Source organism: Tachypleus tridentatus, chromosome 7, assembly GCF_004210375.1.
Source record: "Tachypleus tridentatus isolate NWPU-2018 chromosome 7, ASM421037v1, whole genome shotgun sequence".
NCBI lineage: Eukaryota > Metazoa > Arthropoda > Merostomata > Xiphosura > Limulidae > Tachypleus > Tachypleus tridentatus.
The window spans coordinates 75,515,335-75,529,280 of NC_134831.1; the positions used below are offsets into that span (position 1 = coordinate 75,515,335).

At 34.9% G+C, this 13,946-nt stretch overlaps 1 protein-coding gene across 2 annotated transcripts in view; it reads left to right on the top strand.

The window, feature by feature from the left end:
• Nucleotides 1–13,946, top strand: part of LOC143255999 (dual specificity calcium/calmodulin-dependent 3',5'-cyclic nucleotide phosphodiesterase 1A-like) — a 463,989-nt gene that overhangs the window by 208,032 nt on the left and 242,011 nt on the right. The gene's annotated exons all lie outside the window — the stretch shown is intronic.

The following is a 13,946-nucleotide window of genomic DNA, read 5'->3' on the forward strand; positions in this document are numbered from 1 at the left end:
TGACCTTACATGAAAACGAGTGGATATAATCAATGAATTATTTATTGCGCTACAAGGTGTACTGTATCTTTCAGAAATTATTCACTTATCTAATAACCATGTTGATATAGGAAACTAATGATGTCTATTAAATAGTTTAGCAATAAACTACTTTAATTCTGTAATAATAATATAATTTTATTTATAATTCATATAAATTTATGCTTTCCTAAAAAGTTTCAAATACAATTTTTCAGTCTGTATGTAGTGATCTATCTTCAAGTTTACTTAAGTATACTACTGTGACTAAGATTGGCTACACTGTGTAGAAACTAAAATATTGTACATTTCTAAACTAGTTCGAGTGTACTTGCAACAAATAAACAGATTTACAGTCGATATATATATATATATATTTCTACAATTTCCCGTAGTTACTGATGATAATACAAAGTTTACCATATGTATTATTAGCACTTTTATAGCTGTTGGTTATGGTAAGAAAACAATGATAAGTCACGTGTAAACCCCTCACACTTCTAAGCTATAATCAAGAATAGACTGAAGTCGTTCTAGGAGTCTCATATCTTTCTAATTCGATAGTTTGGTTTATACGTTAAGTTGGCATTTTGAGAGAAGAAAGAAAACGACTATATTTTATTTTGTGTGAAATTATTTGGTGTTCAGAATTTATCAGTTGTTTTTTTTTTCGTTTAAACCATTACAATTTCTCTTTTTTAACTGAGCTTCACAAATGTTTTCTGTTTCATGTTTATATCTTCATTCTTGTTTGAATAACTGTAAAGTAAGCACATACTGAAGACACTTGATGGCTGTTCACAGGTCATACTACTAGTTAGTAAATAATTTTTAAAAAAATGTGTGGACTCTAACGTTAAAAACAATTTACATTTTGAAGAACTATTCTTAAGACAAAATAATCAACTTATAACTCATCTGTATAACAAAAAGTTAGATTTTAAATCTAAAAAGACGATAACGCCTCTTAATTGCACCTCGATTTCATATCTCTTCTACTAGTGCCATCTGTCAAGCAAAAATGGCATTTTGTTATTAAAAAACGTATTATGTTTTAAATAATATGAATACTACCTTGCCCACAAAAAGTGAATCAATAAATGATATTTACAAAACAATATAAAATGTACTGAAATTTAACATCTTATAATTCTCAAGTAGAGTTTTTGGTGATAGTTCAACTTGTTTCGTTAGGAACGGAGAACTTTAAAATTCTTTATATACAGCTTATAGGATCTTCTATATTAATAATGTACTTATGTTTCCACTGTTTATCTCACAATGCTAGAAGTGTGTTATTTTTTCAAAGAAACCTACAGGACTTGTTAAAACTGGAGGATTTGTTAGATAATGTATTACTAAGCAGTGCTTGCATTAGCTTCGTCTTTACACAAAAGAGACTGAACACAGATTTGTAAACAATAATTATCGTCAGTACAGACAAAATAATATCAAGTACTGTCGAGAAAACCCACTTGTAGAGAAAAAATATATATGTAAAAACGGCTCGTTTGGTTACCTCTTCCTTTCTTTGTGAACCTGACGATGACCAAAGAAGGTGGAAACGTTGTTCGTTGAAAAAAAATAATAACAGTAGAGCAAGCGGTCGTCTGGAGAGAGAGATAGATTGTGTTCTCTATAACTTAAATTCTTCAATGCTTACTGCAATTTATGTGCCTGAATTATCTATATCTCAATGATTGTTTGTAAACCTCCGTAAGTCTTACAGACAAAATCTCCCTCAGGAACATAACCTACATTTTTTAAATGCAATTAATATGCCAAGAGCCATCTATCTAAGAATGGTAAGTATCGGTGTATAAATATAGTTCTCTTTCTCCAGGTGTACATGTCATCCACGTGACTGAAGGCCATTCTTACGTCAGTAATGGATATCATACACCTAGGTATTTACGCGGTTCACTGTCAGAACAGACCACTGCTTCTGTTCATAGCATCACCCATGATGCAGTTATCGCCTCTTTGAGGAAATTGGGAAAACATGTGTTCTATAGTGAGAATGAACCATGAAACACGTTGATGTTTCTAAACGTTACCTTACAGATAGGCGGGAAGAAAACGCACGTTATGCCTACCTATCACACTTCTCCTCTCCACATTATTTCGTACATGCACAGCCACGCTTAACTTTAAACCTTAAAACCAATACAAAATTAACTAATACATGAATAAAAAAATCAAAGAACTTGTTCTTACCATTTTAAACCCCTTACCCGATAACACAAACAAACAACATATTCAGAAAAAAAACTATAAAAATACAAAAATATCACACATTAAAACAAAATATTTATATTATTTATACATATAAAACCAAAAATTATTTTCGGTCGCGTACAATGTGAAACAAATGCAAAAACGTGTAAAATAAACCTTCATAAATAAAAAAAAGGCATATATGTATACTCCGTGACGATCCCGTATTACCGTACTGTTTAATACATAAAAAAAAGACAACATTTTTCAGTTTTGTTATTTTATGGATATATTCTGGCCCGGCATGGCCAGCCAGGTGGGTTAAGGCGTTCGATTCGTAATCTGAGGGTCGCGTGTTCAAATTCTCGTCGCACCAAACATGCTCGCCCTTTCAGCCGTGAGTGCGTTATAATGTGACGGTCAGTCCCACTATTCGCTGGTAAAAGAATAGCCCAATTGGCGGTGGATAGTGATGACTAGCTGCCTTCCCTCTAGTCTCACACTGCTACATTAGGGACGGCTAGCGCAGATAGCCTTCTTGTAGCTTTGCGCGAAATTTAAAATATATATAGATATATTATAACATAAAAAAACACAAACATCAAATATCAATATTATACAATAACTTACAAAAGTGTACAATATAAAACAAACGCACTTTGTTGGTAGTTCCACATAAAAACTGTCTCTCCAATTCAACGTAATCCCTCAAACGTAATATGTCGAAATTCAGCTTCAGATTGTAAATTCAAAGTTGATATTCAAGCTAGATGTACAGTTACAAAAGTTCACTATTCCGATATCAGTTGCAACAAAACTTGTCAATATTTAAAACCAAAAAGGTTTTTTAACACTTCTTGAACCATAAGGCTAACAGAAGTTACAAAATTTGAGATTATATCTTAAACTTACTGACTCTTTAGAATCGTAAATGAAAAAACTAATGATAGCTTTTAACAAAAACCTATGATTAATATCTAGGTTTAAAAACTCTTTTGAGTTCAATACAGAAAATATCTGTTTGAAATGGCCACACAAACTAAACTAAACTAAATTTCTAAAAATAAGACTCGGCATGGCCAAGCGCGTAAGGCGCGCGACTCGTAATCCGAGGGTTGCCGGTTCGCGCCCGCGTCGCGCCAAACATGCTCGCCCTCCCAGCCGTGGGGGCGTTATTATGTTACGGTGATGGACGGATACGAATGCGCAGGCTTCCTGGAGAACAACTGAATGATGAAAATGTTCAACCCAACGTCGCAGGAGGCGGAGTTTCAGTGCACGTTTTGGGTGCATTCTGTTCTGCAGCTGTCAGCCAGTTGGTCATTCTGGATCAAAACGTCACTGGTAGTGTGTATCAGGATATTCTGGATCGCCTCTTACTGCCATTTGCCCAAACTATTTTCCAGGACAATTTCCGGCTGCAGCAGGATAATGCTCGGAATGTGCAATATTTCTTGCAACAACGACGTGTGTTGGTTCTTGAGAAAACCACCTGTAAGCCCAAACACCAACTCGATAAAGCACCTCTGGGAAGAACTTGTCCGTGCAGTCAGAAATAGGAACGATCCCCCTACAACCTAACTGTAGAATGGAACAGAATCCCAAATCAAAGACTTTTAACGTTAGTTGAGAGTATGTCACGCCACCTAGAGGAAATTATTGTAACACGTGGGAGCCACCTACGTTATTGAGTTAAATATTCTGATGTGAATGTAATTGTTGCACGTTTACTGAAAGTTTCAGATTAATACTAAATATTTTCACAATGTGACGGTCTTATTTGTTTTGACTTAAAAGTGTTTAAGTCTTTGTTTTGACTTGAAGAAAAAAATGTCCATTTCTGGTGGTACAGATCTTAAGTTCGACAGAAATTTCCATAAAAAAGACATAATCATGAAATATTACATGACTGTTCATGTTATAAACACACTTACCAATAATTACCAAAGAAAAGGTATTGCACACATTAAAAACACAAGAATAATAACAAACAAAGACAAACAAGCCTTAAAATATCACATGCAACAACCTTTTTCAGTAAGAGTGTATTTTTAAAGCGTGTAAAAATGTAATACACTCCACACATAAAAATTAAGTGTATTAAAATACAAAACACTTCCCTTTTAAAAGTAAAATGTTATTTTAACCTTACACTTTATCTGTTTATTATAGAACTGCGATTAGTTAGTTCATAATTTCATACCTCTTACTTACTTTATTCCTTTTTCTGTAAGCTTCAGTAACAGTTTTCACGGTTTCACAATTCCTACTGACCTTGCACAGATAGTTTCTTCTGCCCTCTCACTCCAATGTAATAAAAGTGAAGTAACTAAAACCTTTATTATACACATAATTTACTGTGAAAAGGACAATCTCTGACCAATGAAAGCCCTGACAGCAGTAATTCCAAAACAATGGTGGATTTGTTATGCATGAGAGTAGGCTAGTGAATGATCTCTTAGTTAAAGTGTCTTGAGTCCTCACCAGCTTGTTTCATCTTCCTCCATCTGCAATTGAGTCTCTTACGTTTCAGTAGCTTACTCTCCTTACTGTCTCAGAGAACCCAAGCTTTTACACACCTGACTGCCTATTTTTGACAGTGGTACTTTAACAGATGAGTTATTTTGATGTTTTGGTCAGGAGGTGTAGAGAGCACTTCTGTATTTAATCTGCAAGCAGATAGTGTCCTTCTGGTTCCTCTATACTGCAAACTTACAGCGGGCATCTGTAGGTCAGTTCATTGTGCTTGAGTGAAACACAAACTTTAGGCTACTTTTCAGGAATTGGTTTTATTTTTTTTTTAGTTTCAGAGAGATTAATAATAATATGTCTACTTGATAAAAATGATATCTCCAGCTTAACTGGCATTTCCTTTGGTGGTCCCATGGTGAGTAGATTTTGTTGGATTTTCGCTGGATACTTTTCGAATTTCAGAGCGACTCCAGTTACAGCCCTAGTGACATCTCTTATTTTCATTGTGTTGTCCAGTAATGTATTCCTGTTCATGACTTTTAATTATATTAAAATTAAACTAGTTCCAGGCATCTTAAATGTCAATGAATATTCATGTAGGCCTTCAAAGACACCAAACAGGTAGCTCTTTACATACTCACTGCCCATGGTGTTAATATCACTTCAAGATTCAAGAGTAACACAAAGAGAATATTTCTGCAACTGTCAAGTTAAAAGTAAACTAGAAAGAGTTGACATTAAAAGTGTAAGGCCAAATAACCTCTGATTGATTAGAAAAATGGATAAAAAATGAAGGTTGAGTTTTTAATCGGCCAGTAACACTAAAATATTATTTATCATAGCATTTCCTTTAGAAGTAGAACGTTAAAACTACTGCCTTGGAAATATGATGATTCGATAGGTTTAAAAGTCCCCCATCCGCTCAGGCCTTACTGGGTTTTGTTCTTGAAAATTTAACTGTGCTTTCTGCTATTTCCATTGCAATGACAATAATCCCCAACCCTTCTGGAAACCAGCCACATTCCTTCCAAAGAGGAGGCAGGGCTCTGAATAGAATAAAGAAAATAAACGACAATAATATAAACGCTTCAATCTAGACAAGTAAGTAAAAGGATAAGATGGCTACCGTATAGGTGCTAACCTCAATTCTCAGACCATGGAAGCTCATTAACTCTAGCGTGTTATTCCCTTTTAACTTATTTGAGATACAGACCAGCCTATTTGATGAGAAACATAAAGTACGCCACATGAGTGTTACTTCAAGTGTTACTTAAAACAAATAGTCTCAATGAGTGTTAGTAAATCACTATAAGTCTGATAGACACATAATCTCTCTTAAACTTGACTTATATCTTCCAAATGTAGTATATATGTCAAGAACAATCAGCCTAATGATATATAAGTGTTTTCTCTCCTCCGACACACGCATCATCCATGTGACTGACGACCACTTGTTAGCATTGTTGTCATACCCACAGACAATCACATGATTCGCGGTCATAACAGACCATTGTTTCGATTCAAAGCATCACTCATGCCACAGTAACCTCGGTAAGGCACATGTGAAGACTTACGTGACTCATGCAGTCCATTAAATAACTAATTGAAGAGAAACTTGGTAATTCTCTGGAAAGATGTTCGATAGAAAGAATAAACCCTGAAACACTCTGAACATTTAAAAAACAATTAGCTATCAATTAAAATGATGGAAAGTGTATGATATACTCGTATATCATAGTAGGATTTTTGTTTGTGTCATCCTGTGTTTTTAGTTTAAAGTAATCATTCAGTAATCGTATGGATTTGAACATTGAAATTCAGTAAGTCAAAATTATTGTTTGTTTGTTTTTTGTTTTTTGGAATTTCGCACAAAGCTACTCGAGGGCTATCTGTGCTAGCCGTCCCTAATTTAGCAGTGTAAGACTAGAGGGAAGGCACCTAGTCATCACCACCCACCGCTAACTCTTGGGCTACTCTTTTACCAACGAATAGTGGGATTGACCGTCACATTATAACGCCCCCACGACTGAAAGGGTGAGCATGTTTGGCGCGACCGGGATGCGAACCCGCGACCCTCAGATTACGAGTCGCACGCCTTAACACGCTTGGCCATGCCGGGCCCAAAATTATTGTGCAAAGCAAAATGTCAATGAATATAGATATTGATTTGTAAGAAAACAAAGATGACAGTCATTCTGAAGATCATAATACCGTTCTTTTCGAGAACTTTTGAGATAATTTTCTAGTTTCGAAACAAATCAGAAAGTAAGGAACCCCTGAAGAAAAATTTCATAAATTAATCTTCTAGGTACTTTGAAGTCTACAAAACTACTTTTTCAATCTATTCTCCGATAACCGGCCAAACATAAACAGGTTGTTAGGGCGCTCGACTCGTAATCTGAGGGTCACAGGTTCGAATCCCCGTCACACCAAAAATGTTCGTCCTTTCAGCCGTGGGGACATTATCATGTCACGGTCAATCCCACTATTCGTTGGTAAAAGATTTTGTTTGTTTGTTTTGGAATTTCGCACAAAGCTACTCGAGGGCTATCTGTGCTAGCCGTTCCTAATTTAGCAGTGTAAGACTAGAGGGAAGTCATCACCACCCACCGCCAACTCTTGGGCTACTCTTTTACCAACGAATAGTGGGATTGACCGTCACATTATAACGCCCCCACGGCTGGGAGGGCGAGCATGTTTGGCACGACTCGGGCGCGAACCCGCGACCCTCAGATTACGAAGCGCACGCCTTAACGCGCTAGGCCATGCCAGGCCCTGGTAAAAGAGAAGCCCAAGAGTTGTAGGCGGGCGGTGATGATTAGTTGCCTTCCCTCTAGTCTTACACTACAAAGTTAGGGAAGGCTAGCGCAGATAGCCCTTGTGTAGCTTTGCGCGAAATTCGAAACAAACAATCCTCAATGGTTTCAAACGGAAATATTTATCTAATCTTGGTAATATTGTCATGAAAAATATATTTTCAATCCTACAAACCATTCACCCAGACTCTCTCCCTGAAAAAAAAAAAAGAAGAGTTTTATGTGAACCCTGAAGAAGCCATAAATGCGAAGTGTTGGACCAACTAAATTTATTTTTAGTAAATGGCCGTTTTTTATCTTCTATATTTGCAACACACTATGTCATGATTACAAATTAATTAACAGTTTTAAAATCCGTGGTTATCTTGAAAAAATACTGACCATCAAAAAATGCTAGCAGTTGTTGATGATTCCTCTGACTGGGGTCAAAAAAAAAAAAGAGGAAAAATAATAATATATTTGTTCAGAGTATGCACTACGCATTTGGCTGCCCAGACTCAATATGATGAAAAAAGAAAGTTTTCATATTCAGCTGTGCCATTTTTAATTATATGGATAAACATGAATTATAAATATAAAGTTTGCATCTTTTGATGTACCCACATTAATGTGGAGGAAAATGCCTCTAAATGAAGGAAGTTGGTCACTAGCTAATCCATGTTTTACACTACTTGTTGTTTTTTGTTAATTGTAAAGATGCCCAATGGACTATATTGCTGTGCCCACTGCGAGAACCGAACCTTAAATTTTAGGTTATAAGTCCCTTAAACGTATTCATGAGTTCATCTGTGGGTGTATTACACTAATCTGTAGCTGTTTGTGTGCTTTCTCAACTATGAAGGAAATTTACCTCGATTATAACCTCAGTGATTTTCAATTTAGTAAATTCGATGCACCAGAATGTTTGAAGGCCCAACATGGCCAAGTGATTAGGGCGCTCGACTCGCAATCAAAGTGTCGCGAGTTAGAATCTCTGTTACACAAAACATGCTCACCCTCACAGTCAAGGTATGTTATCATGGTACGATCAATCCCACTATTAGTTGATAAAAAAGCAAACCGAGGATTGGCGTGATGATGACTAGCTGCTTAAACTGCTAAATCAGAGACGGCTGGCGCGATAACTCTCGTGGAAGTTTATGCGAAATACAACATACAAACAAGCAGAAGGTTTGGTTTTCTTTTACCTCGTGCTAATAAAAGAACTTCAAATATTGGTGTTACGTCCTACCAAAACATGCTTCTTTATGAATGTTTTTTTTCTCTCACATTGTTTCTCGAAATAACTGACTTGCTTTCCAGACATACCTCTCCTAACAGCAAAATCAACCAATCTAGAGTCGCGATAAAAAATGACAAAAATAAACCTTCAAAATTCCCTAGAAAGTCTGATATGCATCCGGGCAAGTGAGTTCGAGTGGGAAAAATGCATAATAAGATATTTACAAAAGTGTTCCAGGGACGAGACTGTTCAATTTTAACAGTTTTATGTTGTTGTTTTGTTTAGCTTTTATTTTGCCGCAACACAAAAATAGAAAACATAAATACCACGTTTTACATTTTTCTGTTGTACCTCAGAAATAGAAAATATTTTTTGACGAGAGACATTTTTTTAAACCATGATCCTTTTTTTATTTTTGAGAAAAAAAAAGAGAAACTATTGCTATAAAACAATTTAAGAATTGTCAGGAATAAATTCTCTATTGTTTGAAACTCGTGCAAATGAATTTGATGAGCATTACTGAATAAACTATCTTTCAGAGGAACGAACAGCCCCAGGCCCGACGCGGCTAGGTGTGTTAAGGCGTTCGACTCGTAATCTGAGAGTCGTAGGTTCGAATCACTGTTTCACCAAACATGGTCGCCCTTTCAGCCGTGGGAGCGTTATAATGTAACGGTCAATCCCACTATTTGTTGGTAAAAGAGTAGCCCAAGAGTTAGCGGTGGGAGATGATGACTAGCTGCCTTCCCTCTAGTCTTACACTGCTAAATTAGGAACGGCTAGCACAGTTAGCCCTTAAGTAGCTTTGCGCGAAATTCAGAAATAAACTGACAAACGAACAGCCCCCAAATCAGAAATTTCACACTATGACACAATGGGTAGATTTGTGAACTAATATTAATCATTATTACATTATCGTTTCCTTATGCTACTAAGATTTTTAAAACATCATAAAATTATACAATAACTGATTTCAGGTAATAAATTCACACAAAAATCTTTAACATTTTAAATGTGTATCATTAAAATAGTAAGGTAAAAAATACATGTATTTCCATAAAAACAATAAATGTCACATGTGACATCACAAGGTCAAGTTGAGTCAAAAGTCAAATGGACCTGATTCTATAATCATTCCTCACATATTCACGAAAATTATTTCTTAAAAGTGTCGTTTTTAAGCATGTGTAAATAACTAATTGGTTAAAACGATGAGGCTTACGAAATGGTTGAACCTTGATGACTATTCGCGATTGGTTAATTGAAACACAGTTACTGTACACACGAATGGTTTACGCATGAACAGAACATACCCACGCTCATTTTAGAAGCTTTACTTTATTAGCTTTTCCACATATTATTTCTAGTTTCATCGTCTCGTGCACTGTAGTAACACTCTAATATAACTTTTCTAAGAATTGCTATCCGATGTTGAAAAATGTCGTTCGCCATTGTTAACACTCTCGGAGAAACGATCGATTGACAACAGAAATGTTTTTCCATTTCAGGCTTTCATATCGACTTCGTTCGTTTGTCGTGTAAAATATCATAGAATAGACGAGTCTCTCTTGCTGTATTTCGTATGTCGAATGATAAACGATGTATATAACAGTGAATAAATAGAACTATCAAGCTCAAACATGAAAATGGCTTTGTCATGGTACATCTCTGCAAGACGAACTCATAAGCAATAGTAGGAAAGGTTGAAGGAATAGCCTAGTTTAAACAAAAATATGTTCTTGTTCATTGAGCTATTATTAATATAACAAGCTCGTAACTGTCTGTTGATTCATTACAATAATCTGTATTATATATTTTTACCTTTCCATATGCTGACTTATCAAAAGTATTTCCTAATCAATTTATAACAACATTGTCAACAGATGGCGCTGCCAAAATGAATCGAAGACTGTGTTCATGAATGTTTTAATCTTTTATTCAAATCAGAAATGATTAATGTTACTGAGTAATATTTCTAATAAATAATTTTTCTTTAATATATCGATTTTATGTTTCACTCACATCACTACTGTTTAAAATGTCTTCTCTTTGTTTTTACTTTCAGTTTGATTATTGATCAGTTATCTGGAACTTGTTTTTGTTTTTGAATTTCGCACAAAGCTACTCGAGGGCTATCTGCGCTAGCCATCTCTAATTTAGCAGTGTTAAACTAGAGGGAAGGCAGCTAGCCATCACCACCCACCGCCAACTCTTGGGCTACTCTTTTACCAACGAATAGTGGGGTTGACCGTCACATTATAAAGCCTCCACGGCTGAAAGGGCGAGCATGTTTGGCGAGACGGGGATGCGAACCCGCGATCCTCAGATTACGAGTCGCACGACTTAACACGCTTGGCCATGCCAGGCCATTTATCTGGTACTAAGCACAAAGCTACACACCTGGCTATCTGTGCTCAGCCCACCACGGATATCGAAACCCGGTTTTTAGCAATGAGAGTCTACAAACATATAGCTGTGCCACTGGGGTGCGAAATGCTACTGAGATTCACAGTTTTAAGGAACCGAGTGGTCAATTCGAAATGCAAAACTAACTTTTGTTGGCAAATATGTTTTCAGTGCCAGCAAATTTCATTCGAGATAAAACTTATTGAATTTCAATGATTTAAGGAAAAATATTGAACAAAAAAGATAATAACGTTGTAGAAGCAGTTAACAGTTGTGAATAAAAATACACCATAAGATATTAACTTTATTAATAATACATTACTATCTATTACATGTTTCTGAAGTTTTAAAAATAAGAAAGCAATAAAAAATGGATAAATAATGTGTTTAAAAACTGTTTTATATAAATATATTAATATATTACTATTTGAATAAAAACACTTCTTTGAAAATTTTAATAATATTATAATTTTGTGTAAGATTCTTAGCTCATTTATTCAATTTATAAAATTGTTTTGAAATATATTTATTTAAAGTATGTTAGAATATTGCATACAATGTTTTGTTTAGTTTTAGTCTATAACGTTAAAAATCAGAGTTCGATCAATGCGGTGAATAAAGTGCAAACAGACTATCGTCTACATCGTTTTGGATTAGTTCTGTATTATTTATAGACAAACCCACTTTTCTTTTATCAATAACTTTGTTAAATCCATGGTCTCTAATTACATGTGAGCCATTTAAAGAAAACTGTCATAAGTATGATAATTAACTCGACTACTAATTGTTGCTGTTCCATAAGTATGATAATTAACTCGACTACTTACTGTTGATGTTCCATAAGTATGATAATTAACTCGACTACTTACTGTTGCTGTTCCATAAGTATGATAATTAACTCGACTACTTATTGTTGCTGTTCCATAAGTATGATAATTAACTCGACTACTTATTGTTGCTGTTCCATAAGTATGATAATTAACTCGACTACTTATTGTTGCTGTTCCATAAGTATGATAATTAACTCGACTACTTACTGTTGCTGTTCCATAAGTATGATAATTAACTCGACTACTAATTGTTGCTGTTCCATAAGTATGATAATTAACTCGACTACTTATTGTTGCTGTTCCATAGGTATGATAATTAACTCGACTACTTATTGTTGCTGTTCCATAAGTATGATAATTAACTCGACTACTTACTGTTGCTGTTCCATAAGTATGATAATTAACTCGACTACTAATTGTTGCTGTTCCATAAGTATGATAATTAACTCGACTACTTACTGTTGCTGTTCCATAAGTATGATAATTAACTCGACTACTTATTGTTGCTGTTCCATAAGTATGATAATTAACTCGACTACTTACTGTTGCTGTTCCATAAGTATGATAATTAACTCGACTACTTACTGTTGCTGTTCCATAAGTATGATAATTAACTCGACTACTTATTGTTGCTGTTCCATAAGTATGATAATTAACTCGACTACTTACTGTTGCTGTTCCATAAGTATGATAATTAACTCGACTACTTATTGTTGCTGTTCCATAAGTATGATAATTAACTCGACTACTTACTGTTGCTGTTCCATAAGTATGATAATTAACTCGACTACTTACCGTTGCTGTTCCATAAGTATGATAATTAACTCGACTACTTATTGTTGCTGTTCCATAAGTATGATAATTAACTCGACTACTTATTGTTGCTGTTCCATTCCATAAGTATGATAATTAACTCGACTACTTACCGTTGCTGTTCCATAAGTATGATAATTAACTCGACTACTTATTGTTGCTGTTCCATAAGTATGATAATTAACTCGACTACTTATTGTTGCTGTTTCATAAGTATGATAATTAACTCGACTACTAATTGTTGCTGTTCCATAAGTATGATAATTAACTCGACTACTTACTGTTGCTGTTCCATAAGTATGATAATTAACTCGACTACTTACTGTTGCTGTTCCATAAGTATGATAATTAACTCGACTACTTACTGTTGCTGTTCCATAAGTATGATAATTAACTCGACTACTTATTGTTGCTGTTCCATAAGTATGATAATTAACTCGACTACTTACCGTTGCTGTTCCATAAGTATGATAATTAACTCGACTACTTATTGTTGCTGTTCCATAAGTATGATAATTAACTCGACTACTTACTGTTGCTGTTCCATAAGTATGATAATTAACTCGACTACTTACTGTTGCTGTTCCATAAGTATGATAATTAACTCGACTACTTATTGTTGCTGTTCCATAAGTATGATAATTAACTCGACTACTAATTGTTGCTGTTCCATAAGTATGATAATTAACTCGACTACTTACTGTTGCTGTTCCATAAGTATGATAATTAACTCGACTACTTACTGTTGCTGTTCCATAAGTATGATAATTAACTCGACTACTTACTGTTGCTGTTCCATAAGTATGATAATTAACTCGACTTCTTATTGTTGCTGTTCCATAAGTATGATAATTAACTCGACTACTTACCGTTGCTGTTCCATAAGTATGATAATTAACTCGACTACTTATTGTTGCTGTTCCATAAGTATGATAATTAACTCGACTACTTACTGCTGCTGTTCCATAAGTATGATAATTAACTCGACTACTTACTGTTGCTGTTCCATAAGTATGATAATTAACTCGACTACTTACTGTTGCTGTTCCATAAGTATGATAATTAACTCGACTACTTACTGTTGCTGTTCCATAAGTATGATAATTAACTCGACTACTTATTGTTGCTGTTCCATAAGTATGATAATTAACT